At 46.4% G+C, this 13,801-nt stretch overlaps 1 protein-coding gene across 1 annotated transcript in view; it reads right to left on the reverse strand.

Annotated features, from left to right (window-relative positions):
- Positions 1-13,801, reverse strand: part of LOC119112686 (multidrug resistance-associated protein 5-like) — a gene marked incomplete in the record, with an annotated part of 224,150 nt that overhangs the window by 192,237 nt on the left and 18,112 nt on the right.

Here is a 13,801-nt window from a genome sequence, read left to right on the forward strand (position 1 = left end):
AGTTTTTGCGCGGTGATTGTAGATTTTAGCCACAGCATTGCTATCACCCGTTCTTATTTGGTAATCAAATATAAACCTGGAAGTGAAGTGGTGGTGAAGTGGAAGAGAAACAAAACCAGCCAACAATACACAGCATCCAGGAATCAGTGCTAAAATGTTGTTCATGTCCTTTACCCTCAGAGGCCTGGCAAAGCAGCGCAAGAAATCGGCGGCGCAGGCGGGGGAAGTTGCCATTAAGCCGATGCAGACTGGCCATCCGGCGAGACGATAGCCTCGGGAGATGAGCGACACACTGCTCACTTGCTTTGCTCGTAATGTTCGCAAGTGCCGAGCAAATGTTATTCACTTGTCAGTAATTCGTACGTTATAGGCCGCCACATACTTCCTTGCGTAGAAATTTCCTTGCCTTTAACTCCCCGCTTTTCAGAAATGCCCGGTGTCTTGCGAAAGTGGAATGCCTCGCAAACATGAGTACTACCCAGTGCTGTACAGGGCAACTAAATTTTCACTTTTCTCGAAACCATCACGGAAGATCGATTCCATGGTGTGTTAAACTAAAGATTAGTCAAAAATAGGGAGACATTACTACAAATTATAGAGTGTATGGCTCTCCATGTTTTGCTATAACTTGATTTGCATCGACGGGTCATTAAAAGAAATAGAAAGCTGGCGCCAAAGATGACGTAGCTATGGCTTAATGACAAAGGCGCCCGAAATTTCAGCTTGCCTGACATTTTTGTATCAGTCAAGATCGGCGGGCCGATTAAATTGTAGGGGTTTCGTGTTCGAACTCCGACAGGGGCCATTCACGTATTGCTATTTGGCATTTGACGTGTAGAGCGGTAATATTCGGAACACCGGAAAATACCTCTTCAAACTTATCAGGCACTGAGACTGTCCTATAGTCTCGAGCAGTTACGTGCTTGGCTTGGTCAAGGCGCTCAAGCATTTTGAGAATATGAATTGTTTGTCCGTCCCAATACTTACCCGACATTTCACCGTTGGATGGTGGGCGTCAGGGCTCACGCAGCAAACACTGCTTGGCGTGCTCGCTGATTCCAGAAATCCGTGCAATCAAAAGGTTTCAACCCAAAGTTTGAAAAAGCGTATTAGAGCCTGAAGATGCGCACGTGCCCTTCAGCTTACTACCATGCCCGTGCCAATACCAGGCTGCCGCCACCGAAAAGTTGCATTCTTACGAAGCATGAATATTACGACACCCATCGTGCACACATCAAAGTTCTGGGGCCGCCAGCGAATGCCACGAGATCGTTTAAATTCACACAATGTCGTAGCGCTTATCGTTACTTTTATTTCATTCACTTCATGTTTTCTAATTTCGTTAATTCGTTACCAATGTTTTTTCATTTATTTTATGTTTTCAGCATCATGAAATTTGATACTGAAAATACGTATTTTGATAGCCGACCTTATAATATTGTTAACTGGCAATTTTGGTAGTCAAGGCGGCCGAGATGATATCTTCCAATAAAAAACTATCAAATTAAAACTGTTTGAATGAAAATCGGTACGCCCTCTGCAACACCCAGTGCTGCACCCAGGCTGTTTTTAACTGGATGACGCGCTCAGACCAGCACGCTCTATCTTGCGCATACTATGGATCCACCCGCTTTGAGACGTTTTTTAGGATGGTGTGAGATCTCAACAACTGGAACAGACGAGGACGTAAAACCAACTGTACGGTGCACGGAAACGCACCGGCTACGACTCAACAGCAGATGTGACAGCCGTCTGACCCATGGGTGTGCCAGTTATCTACCGGACAACGCCCTCCATATCCCTCCCCCATCCAGCGCCCATCGTCCCTCCATACCACCCCAGTGTCCCTTTCTTCGAAACCCAGCTTGAATACTTCACACATCGACGTCACCTTCAAGTCTTGAAAGGATATCCATTTGCAGATGCAGGTTCTTGATGCTTTTGGAGGGCTTTCTACATTCTCATGCGCCGAAAATGCGAATGCGACGCACATGTCTGTCTTTACAGTCAGCAGTAGAGGAAAGGAATTGATCATGTGTGAATGGGAGCTCCTGCATGAAGAAAGCGTCACCTTTCAAGATGCACTTAATGCTTGACTTCAAAGGGTGTTGTGTCGGGAGATATATGAACGTGAATTTAGGTACAACGGATATTTAACATAAGGTACGTTAGAAAAACATCAGGCTGTGTTCAAATCAGCTCTGCACCGCAATTTCAATGCCTTTATCACTACCAGTTCGTAAGATAAATTTCCAGCATTCATGTACAGCAATTGAAACCCGGCTAAAAAGGCAGCTCAAAGTCCCCAACCTGAAACGGAATGAATACCTGCATGGTATGCATGATTCGACGTGTCATGGTCAGTTGAACCTGGAGAGTCTCCAGCTGGCGCAGCAGTCTGTTAAGTTTACTGGCTCCATCGCCTCTTGGGGTGGATGTTGACCCCAGATCCTCATATCAGAAGTGCACCGCGAATTCTTTACACAAACAGCGTTACGCACACACGCACACACACAGTGTGGTGTGTGTGTGTGTGTGTGTGTGTGTGTGTGTGTGTGTGTGTGTGTGTGTGTGTGTGTGTGGTGTGTGTGTGTGTGTGTGTGGTGTGTGTGTGTGTGTGTGTGTGTGTGTGTGTGTGTGTGTGTGTGTGTGTGTGTGTGTGTGTGTGTGGGTGTGTGTGTGTGAACACAGTTCCCGCGCCCCGGTGCAAAGTTCATACAATATTGGTGTCAGAAGATACATAAAAATTGAACATCTATGTTATGTTCATTCAGCTCTGTTTATCATATAGTAGCAATAAAAGTGTTTTATCTGACACCTGTCAACTGGCCAGTTCGTTAAATTTGCGGTGGGGAGGCAGCATGTGAGGCCTACGCCGGCGATATCCGAGCTCTTACCCCAATGCCGCTGTTCCTCTCGACAGCAAGAACCCCCAGATGAATCCTTGACATGTATCGCTTCAGCGTCTTCAGTTGACTTCTCTACGTACAGTTCGCGTGTCAACAAACAACGAGCCTCCCGGATCGGTACGGTTTTCTAACGGCACTACCAGGGACGCACTGCATGGTCAATCCTTAGAAGAGCCGTACAGCACCTTAAACCTTCGACCTAGCGAGCTTCTCACGACGCGAACGCAGTCAACGGCAGCCTATAGCCTTGCACTGAACGCATTGAACCCATAGCACCGCCGCCTAGCAAGCATTCAAAGCCACCTGTCTTAAGTGACACGACGGCTTAAAACGTCGTGTAGCAGACTGATTACCTTTGTCGGAAGGTGCTGAGGCCAGCGACGATTCTTATGACTGGTAATAAGCCTAGTTGTTTGGTATTTTATGCTGCTTAGCATGTGAAGTGGATCTTGACTTAAAAATCCATGAAAAGCACAAATCTGATGGGCATTGGAAAAACACTGTGTCACCACTGGTCTGTAACATCAGCACGAATACAGTTAATTTTGTGATATATTTATATCACATGATATGAACCATCCTATTGAAAGGGAGTGTCCATCTTTGGAGCATATTGCAAACACATACTCTAATTAAACCTCAGGATAAGTTAGGTCTAATAATACTGCGCTGCCCAAAGTACGCTGTCAACGCTTTGTTACAGCACTGCGTTTCGTCCCTGCAACCGCGACCACCGTCATCATTACAACCACTGTGCGTACCTCCACTAGTACGAATAAAGGAACTTTTGTAATGGGCCCAGCGGGCAAGAGTCTGTTATCGAAAACTTGGTTGGCTGAGGTTTGAACCAGTGCGCCACATGGGTTGTGTGACGCACGCACGATGATAGGCTATAAAGGAGCCACTGTGGTAAACACCATAAGGGGAAATCAGCCTTAGTATAGCGTTTCGTTAAATTCGTGGGATGGTAGCTTCATGTTAACGTATCTCTTTGTCTTGACAGTGTTTCAAGCTTTCGTAACATGTATTGCACACACATTTTGACACATTAGTGTTTTGCAAACGTTAAAGAACACAGGTTGTAAAAAGCTGAGTAAATAAAACGCAGCACTTTCATAGTGGTGACCAGGAAGTCAAATGAGATTTCTCCGCAAGGGTCGGCTGCTTCGAATCGAAGTTCTGAGTTATTCGGAAGGATTTCGAGAAAATTGGTAACACTTATCAAATCATAAGCGCCTGATGTAACAGAAGTGAAAAGTTTGAAAAGATGGAATGCTCCCTTTAAAACTATTATGTTGGGAAATATTTTGTGACCCAACTTGTTCATACAGTGAGACGTCGTTGCTTCGACATGTGCTCTACACAAGCTCACACTGCAAGGGTCAGCGAGTATAAACCAATACTTAGCTTTGAGTTTTGTCTAACTGGTATGGTTTGTTGTATTTCGTTTCGATTTTCGCAATTTCGTCATCAAATAGCTCGTAAAAATGTTCCTATTTGTTGCCAATCATATCCCACAAATCGGTAGCTTTCCACACCTGGGCTGCATCCTATTTTGATTGCTTTTAATTAGGTACAAGTTGTTAACACCCAAGTCATTGCCGAATTGTGTGATTGTGTCCCCATAATCATGGCCTAATTTGGGCATTTAAATGATCCCACATGTGCTAGTTGCCACTCCAATTGCAGCTTCAAGCCTCATTTCACGCTGCTGATAGGATCTGTCCCTGCGTTCTGCATCATCGTCATCAAGTCTAGTTCTGTGGAGTTTTGTACATGTATTAGGCATGCCCTGTAGCCTATTCCAGCTCTCTACGAACATAATAGGACGCATTTGGGTCTCAGGATTGTATTTCCATGTACAGACCAGGTCAGGTCAGCTGCATAATGAGTCCGAGGCGCCAATTTCTCCGTCAATACGCATCCTGCACATTTTAGATCGAAATGGGACCAAAATTTGGTACTGACATGGGCAACTCATGTTCATCTGGAGACGTTTAAACTGTATTTAGAACTCAGTGGTGAAAACGTCATGCAAGATAGTTATGAGCCTGCGTTCGCAAGTCTTAGAAACAGAAACTCCGGAGCCCGGCGTTACAGTCTCCGTTGGCTGCAGCGCGGCCACTGGACGAACGAAAGCGATGGCGTATCCGAAAAAAGTACTTTTGAATGCTTTAGGACATCAATTTGTACGTTTGTAAGGAAGTCCGGTCGTTAACGTCACATGTGCCGTTTTAGAATGAAGATGGGAATGGTTTAGCATGTACAGCACTGCGAGCTGGTGCTGGGACCTAGTGGTGGAGCTGAAAAAGGCAAATAGTTGTTTTTTGTGTTCCTGTAACTTTCAATATGCTCAGACGAACGTCCTCAAAATTATACAGCGGCAAATGCATGCATGGGGCAAAACCCGGACGGACGGCCATGCGCCCGCGAGCGCCGCGTGGCAACGCCGCGTTTACACAATGTGTTGCAATGGCTGCAGGTGAGACCGAGCGCGAGCGCTGTAGCGGCGCCGCCTAGCACTATCCGCCGCGCATTGGGCAACATAGCGATGACATCACTACGTGTCGTCCACACAGAATGGCTGGTCGAACTGGTCGCCAGTAAATACGTGCGGTAAGTCGCAGCCGTACGACCAGTTGATATCAAATCTCGAGAGGCGACGCTCTCGGAGGAGGTGTGCGCAGTCTCTGAGCATGCAAGCAGAGGTGATCATGGCTATCGGCAGAACCGGTCGCGAACGCCTGTTGTCCATTAAGCGGGCTTATGCGGCGCCACGGTGCCCGGGCTGGACGGCGCCCCTCGCAGCCGTGTCTGCCCAACTCTCAGGCACAACTCAGTCCCGCCCCAGACAGGCAAGGTCAATGCAGCGGAGGTGCGCGACGTAATTGCTCTGGAGTTGGAGGGCGGGCTGCATCGGTTTTAAGCTCACGGATAAATCTAGGGGTTTATTGAAATTTTTCTTCACATTATTGTTAGGTTACGGGCTGGGGCGCACTGCATGAGAACATGTTTTCCGAAAGTAGCGGATCGAGACAACCTTGACTTTCGAAAATGAGGTACTCAAAAATACCATGGAATGGATTGAATTGGAAGCTTTCAAAACGCTAGGAAGCTCCTATATACTTTATCCGTCGACTTTTGTGGAATTGAATTGGAATGAACGGATCGACCGGATAATAATGAAAACGATGGCTGTGTCAATCTACGATTTGTGAAAATGGTGACTTCGCGAGTAGAAGTAAGACAGGTCCCAACATTAAATCCATGGAGAATTCAAACCGCAGCTGCAAGCACCGTAGGTGTTACATCAATCACGACAGCCGTGGCTTCCGCACTGCTGCGCTGTTAGTTCCGGTCTGCCCGCCCAGAATCTGAGATGGCCCTATCCTGGCACATCCCCTGTTCCTAAGACATACGGTCAAGGAGCTGGTGGAGAAAGCAATTCACCAAACCAACCAAGGTAGGACCAAGACGGTGGGCTAAGCGGCTAACTATATGCCTATATCATATATATGTATATATATATACATATATATATATATATATATATATAGGCATATAGTATATCACATAGTATATCATATAGTATACCACACATATCCCGATTCCATTCAGACTTGCTTGGATGGTTCCGAGATTTACACTCATAAATGGCTCTCATGGCAGGGAAAAAACGTGAAATGGCAATAAATTCGGCCCAAATAGTCGCGACATCAAACGTGCCAAGGACATTATTATCTGTTACCTTACCGGTATTATTGTCTTGTTATATGATATTATATTATATGTCTTGTTATATTATAAACTTGTGTATTTGTTTTCTCCTCTTATCGCCAACAGAGTAGCATTACACTAACAGGCGAAGCTGTTAACATAAAACACACTAAATGGACAGCACACAGCAGTATGAACGTAATTAAAGGAAGATGCGTATAAAAGCTGGGTGAAGATGCTACAGAGTTAAAACATACTTGATCCCTTGAAATCTAAAAATGCCAAGACTGTCGTGAAAAATGTCCACACTAGAGCCGCTAGTTGAAAAGTGTTCTCAGCGCTTGGCAGTCCGCAAACAGAAAGAAGGACCTTTATCACAGAGCGCTTCGTGCTGTCTGCACACGAGCGCGAGGCACAGCGAGCAGAGTTAGGATGTGGGCTGATGGAGGCGGCACAAGCAAGGGGGAACATCTCAACAACATATGAAAGTCCATTTTACTGTTGTTAGTTTTTGTTTCTCGGAAAGAATAAATCGTGTTGCATTCTTCACGCTGCTAGTGATGTAATTTTGAAATGAAGCAAGAGGTTGCCACATGAAAGAGAAGATCTTTGCCCGGAGAATTTGTTAGTAAGTAACCAATTGATAATTTTGTGTTGCACTCGATCCACCTACCTGTGTATGAATTGGCCGCTCCTGTCCAGACCACGCTACAATATTCTAAAACCGTTCGCACGTTTACAAAATACACAGCCATCACTGCCATTCGATTGAATTTTGGCCTACTGGTACCGATTTTGAGGGACCGAATAATGAGGCCAAGTGCTCGATTGGCGCTACTAACTTTGTCAGAGACATGTGAAGTGAAGATTAGTTTGGTGTCCAGCGTTACGCCAAGGTCCCTAGTTTTACAAACATGTTCGAGCTCACTTACATCGATGAAATACTTGGCCTGGACGGAAACACGCCTGGGGGTCATCGTGGACGTTTTACAGTACGCAGTGTTGAGGGTCAGCCCCCACCTGACAGATCACGCCACCAGATGATCGAGATCATTCTGCAGGAGCAGAACGTCAACAGAGGATGTCATTTTGTGGGAAATTTGCATGCTATCGGTATACGAAAGGCAGCCGGCTCCAATAACGCACGGAAAATCGCTAATAAACAGTGAAAAAGGAAGAAGCCAAGAGTGATCGTTCCGGGACGTCGGAGGTCACCAGTTTCCAATGGAAAGTTTTTTATGACGATAACCATTTGACGTCAGTAGGACAGATTTCAGACAAACCAACGTAGACGAGATTCTCTCAAGTGGTACGATTTTTTGGCCTGTGAATCGGGAGCTCATGGTCAACTCTCTGAAAAGCAGCCGAATAATCGGTGTAAATGGCATCCGTCTGCTACCCGTCCAACATGGCCTCCCAAGTGGATTTCAGGTAAACACATAGGCTCATGCTGCACGAAGACCTAGAGATAAAACCATGCTGATGATGGCTCAACATGGCGAGACGTGGTGGCGCAGTTAATCATACGCAACCCTTTTCAGCATCTTACTGAAGATAGGAAGCAGGGGCACACTTCTGTAATGTGACGGCTCCTTTTAGTCACCCTGTTGAAAGTTGGTATGATGCTTGCCTTCTTCCACCTCCCAGGGAAGACACGAGAACTTACCGACAGGTTACAAATCCTGGTGGGCGGAGCGACTGACTCGTCCGCGCACTCGATGACTATGCGGGCACTGATATTGCCAGTCCTGCGGGCCTTGTTGGGACCGACCATAGTAATCGCGAATTGCACGATTGCCTCAGACACTTTCAGCTGGCCAAGCGAATCGGCTGGGTAGCACGGTGCATCTGGAGGTTTTTTTTTGCACGAACATAAGCAAATTTCAGAGCGAAGGCGTCATTCGCGTGGTGGCGCGAGCTTTGTCATTCGATAGGATAATCCGCTCAGAGCTATACACGGCTGATGATATGCATGAGAGCTTATGTAATATGCAGGCTTGCATCGCAACGGTATTAAAATCTTAACGATTTTGTGGGTTGTGGAGGGTGAAGCTGAACTACGACACACCCATAGAAAAACATCCCGCAATGCGTAGAAATTCCTTCAATACATGCAGATTTCTTAACTACATGACGTGGTGCCTAAAACAGAATGTTCAGACACGCCAATGACTTGACTTTCAACGAGCAACGACTGGCGACTTAGAAGATAAGGATAGGCTTAAGGCCTTGGACCTGTATTCACTGAAATATCCTAGACTTAGAGGGGATTTGATAGCGGTTTTCAAGATTATGAAAGGGATAGACAAGGTTCATCTACAAGGAGCACTGGAAATTTGGCCGAGACTTAGAGCAAACCAGTTTCAATTAGCAAAAGGTAGGAGTAGAACTATGAAGAGGCAGATGATGCCGTTTAGTCTAAAAGTAATGGATCATTGGAATGGACTGCCAAACAAAGTTGTAGGAAACATCTCCCTGGCAACATTTAAAAATCGTTTGGACACGTTCGTTAGGTGTAAGGATCTCATTTATAGCTGAATTCAAGCAGGTCACATGGTTAGATAAGTTCAAGAATGGGTGAAGAAGCTGGGATAGGCCAACCTCGATGGGCCCTTGTGGCTCTTTGTCGGCCTGATGTCTTTATGTCTTTGTGTGTACGGTCTGACCCGCTGCCATGTACTTTGCGCGCCTGACTGTCACTACCACAATTACATTTCCTCTGGAGAAGTGCACCCCGCGCCTCCTGCCTACAGAACACAGCCGCGAACTGCTCCTCTGAACCTGACAGTGATTTGTGACACATCCACAGCTGCGCGGTCCGCTCTCATCTCCACCGCACTGGATGCGCGTGTTACCATCCCGTGAGGGAATGAGACGGAAGACAGTCATATACCCCGTCAGGAGAACCTGCCAAGGACTGTGCCAATCTACCTTCACGCAGCGATCAGACGTAACCTATGTAGAGGAAAATTAAAATAACCTCCTGCGTATAATAAAATGATTAAGTGCAGAAAAACGTCTATATATATATATATATATATATATATATATATATATCTATGTATGTTCTCTATCTCTCTCTCTCTCTCTCCTCTCTCTCTCTCTCTCTCTCTCTCTATCTCTCTCTCTCCTCTCTCTCTCTCGCTCTCTCTCTCTATCTCTCTCTATCTCTCTCTCTCTCTATATCTCTCTCTCTCTCTCTCTCTCTCTCTATCTCTCTCTCTCTCTCTTCTCTCTCTCTCTCTCCTCTCTCTCTCTCTCTTCCTCTCTCCTCTCTCTCTCTCTCTCTCCTCTCTCTCTCTCTCTCTCTCTCCCTTATTTATAAGAAATATGTTTATACATATATTTGATTTTTGAATTTTGGATCATCATGTTTATATATATATATATATATATATATATATATATACGTATACCTTTCTGGGCTTATTCATCTTGTTATGAGCATAAGGCTTTCTGTTTTCCTTTACATGCATCATTATGTGCTCATCTAATTCGTATCATTCAATTTTCAGAAGGCTAAAAGTCGCTCTTTACTTAATATTAAATGGGTCAAGGTGTTCTGCTGCATTCAAGAGGTTTTCTGGCAAATAAACCAGTGTTTTCAATGCGTCGCTTATTTTGATGACCAGGTTTCAAAGGGCATTGCTGTTTGGATCTAGCTTCTCTCATTACAAACCGCAGCATCGGACTTTATCAGTTCCACTTCTCCTGACTCTGGTTCCAGGTTACGCTCTTTCATGTGGCATGCCGCATGCAACGTCAGCAACATGCCGGAAGGACCCGGTCTCTACTGGTCAAACATGCGCGCGCAGCGGCGTCGGAGCACTTCAAGCCGGCTTTGGTCGGTTCGCGTCCCTCCCCTACCCCCTGGGTCAGCGTCACCTCCACAGTAATGCAGTCCATCTGGTTTCAGCGAGTGTCGTGTTCCAGCGGATCCTTCCCGATACCATCGCAGTGGTGCTGGTAAAACTGCCTAGTCACGCCGCCTCGGTCGTGGGCAGAGGAGCTGCTGTCTCCGCCGCGCCTGCCAGCAGCCGGTGACAGGTACTCGAGCCCGCCTAAATGGCCGTCCCAGAAACACGATAACCAAAACCGAACGTTCCTGAGCTTCTTTGCGGAGGATGTAGATGGAACCCTCCAGAAAAACAAAACGCATGACGAAATCACAGCATGCAGCTTGCGCGTTATGTGGGTTTTGCCGCGTCGCACGTTACTGCGTGATGCACTGCATTCCCTGGGTCATGCCAGACCCGGCCATTAGCCCAGTAGCACGTTATCCTACGAACATCGCTCTTTGGGCACATTATCGTCATCATATTGTAGTTCAAAGTCTTAAAATACGTCTCCATTGTTCATTATCAGAGTTCATGTGCTTTACCGGTGTTTTACACTAGTTCAGAACGCAGTGCTATTCTGTCGACGCAAACCATCGGTCTGAAAAGGTGCCCCGAGATCCAGAAGTCGGACGTAAAATCCCCGGACGTAAAATAACGCTATCTACCCCAACGAGTGAATACTTATGCTTAAAGTTGCGCCTGCAGACTGGCAGTGCACCTCTCAGCCCGGAAAGAGCGCTCTAGATTAAAACATTCGCATCTCAAGAGTGAAAAGACGTCTGCAAGGAGCGTCAGTTGCAGACCGGCGTCCGCCCCGGCGGTAGATTTGTCGTGTAGCATTCCTGAAAACCGTCCCTAACCGTCTCAACTAAGAAACCAGATATTTAGACACGTTTTTGGTGTTAACGTACTCGCGATGAATGATAACCCCATAGACTAACCAATATTTGAGCTTCATTACGGGCGTCCGAACCGTGAGAACAAGAGCGTCATGGTTCTCAAGCTTTCAAGGCGTGGGGGTCAGCAAAGATACTTAACTCATCCGCCTTGTCAGATTTAGGTTGCGTATAGCTTGCTTTTGTGTTACCATAAACAGGTATGCCAATTACCCAGTTCATCACCCATCAGACCGCGCTGGACAAAACTGCTGCGCGCAGTAAATAGCGGCATATTATCCTACCACGTAGGTAAATGGGGATCTTTTGGGGCTAACTCCCAGGTGTTCTAAAACCAAAATATCCGTCCCGTCCTTTTATATAGCCTTGGTTATTTTGCTTGTCTGCTTGCAGTCTCCTCAGTATAGGTTCTTAAGTTCAAGATGGATATTTCAAGATGGCATTTGGCGCAGTCCAGCATGTCAAGTGAAAACCAGGCTTTTATATAATGCCTGTGTTTCATGCCATCTTCGCCAAAAACTACCGTTATGATCCTATCTGGTTAAACACTGTACGCAATATTCAAGTGCAAGGGGTGCATGGGCGTTTTCGGTGTGCACCATTATGACACTGTTTGCCTGATCGATGTATCATGTTTGCGCATTTGATCACGGCACATGAAATAGGCACATGATCGACTGCATGCCAATTGTTATATTCTAAACATAAAAGTGAGTCCAAATGTACAACAAGCTTTCGGTCTCGAGCCATCTATGGAATGTTCTAGACCGATGCCAAGCTTGATGCGACCGGGAACCACGGCGGTCGCCGTCTGATGAGCTGGTCTCCTATGAGGCGAAAGCTCAATGAACGACATTGATAATTCTTTGTACACCGAATATAAACTGGTAATCCACGGCATTCTGCACACAGCTTGATCAGCTTTCGGTTCGCCTGTGTCATGCAAAAATCTAAAAATTATGCTTGCTTGTCAGGCGAATAAGACCATAATAGTGATTACACAGAAGGTATTCGTTACCTAGCAGTAAATATCGCCTAAAATTTCCGGGCGGATAGCGTAATGACGGTAATTTACAGAGCTGTATGATAAAAAGTCTTCAATACATGACAGAAAAACGCCGATAGCTAAAGGTGCGCGACTTGTTTATAAGTGCGCACCTTCATCCTACATGCAAAAGTGGATCAAGTCGGTTCCGTTAAAAAAGCGACGAAGGGAAAGTAGGTCAGTCCACTCTTGAGGCAGGAAGTTTCCAGAAAGTTTGCATTTTGCCGTGGTGTGTGGTAAGGGCAGATAAATCGAAAGCATGTGCCTTACCAAGCGTCCTACCTGGTATTCACATTAACAAGTGGTGGTGCTGATTCATAAGCATGTAGCAAAGCAGCCGTGCGATCAACTTGCGATCGGTCCTGCGGGGGGTGACTAACCTAACCTTGCCGACGGGCAGCCGGCCCAGGGAACGGCTGCCGACGGCGGGAGGGAGTGGGGCTCAGACCAGGAATATCAAAAATGTCCGAAATTCTGTGACTTAATTTTTGCAGGAGTGACCCCAGTGTTATGATTTGGGTAGTACTGTTTCTGGCAGAACGCATTTGAAGCCTCTAGATTTGTTCTGCCTAAAATGCTGTAATAAAAGCTTATTTCTTGAAAAATAATCGGCCAAGTCCAGGCTTCTCAAAAGGCCTTGAATTTGAGGATGGATTAGAATTCAAAATCCTGACTAACCTGTGGCCTGGCCAACCTGCCTTATTTTTACATGCAAACTGCGGAGGCAGAAGCCTCCCAATGACCCAAAATGTCTTCCCGCTTATGGAATTTTGCCTTCCCAGGAAAATAATGCGGAGGCGGATGAATAATTCCAGGTAAGTAAGCACTCTTGTTTGACAAATGGTATGGATGTGTCCAGTAGGCAAAACTGTGCATCAGCCCAAAACAGCTGCAGGTGTACATGCAACATAACATCAGGCCGCTTACTTATCTTTAAATTGTGTTATGGTGGTTTAAGGGCGGACCGATTCCTCTATCTCCCCTCCCCCCTCATGGTTGTCCGGGCTTCTCTTTGAGAATTCCCTCCTAAGTGCGCCCTGAGCCTCCCCCTTCTCCCACTTTTTGAAAAGTTTCTTCACCTACGAGCACACACGGCATGCCACAAAGATATTAGCAAAATATAAGGGGAGCATGAAGCACCCAGCCCTTACCAGAACAGGGGTTCAGGGATCCCGGCTCTGCGACACAGGTCCTTGAATGTCAGTGAGAGGACCACATGCGCCAATCGAAGGGCCTCTGCCGTAATGAGGCCCCCTCCGCCTGTCAGAGACTGCCAAGACCGAACAGTCGGCCCCGTGACGGGCCGGGGACCCATTTCCGAAACAGGCCGATGAATGTCAGCCGGAGGGCCTCCTACAGTGGTCGAACACCCTGTCAAAAATGAGGACCTCCACA

The sequence above is a fragment of the Pollicipes pollicipes genome, unplaced genomic scaffold, assembly GCF_011947565.3.
Source record: "Pollicipes pollicipes isolate AB1234 unplaced genomic scaffold, Ppol_2.1 Scaffold_7261;HRSCAF=8764_pilon_pilon_pilon, whole genome shotgun sequence".
Lineage (NCBI taxonomy): Eukaryota > Metazoa > Arthropoda > Thecostraca > Pollicipedomorpha > Pollicipedidae > Pollicipes > Pollicipes pollicipes.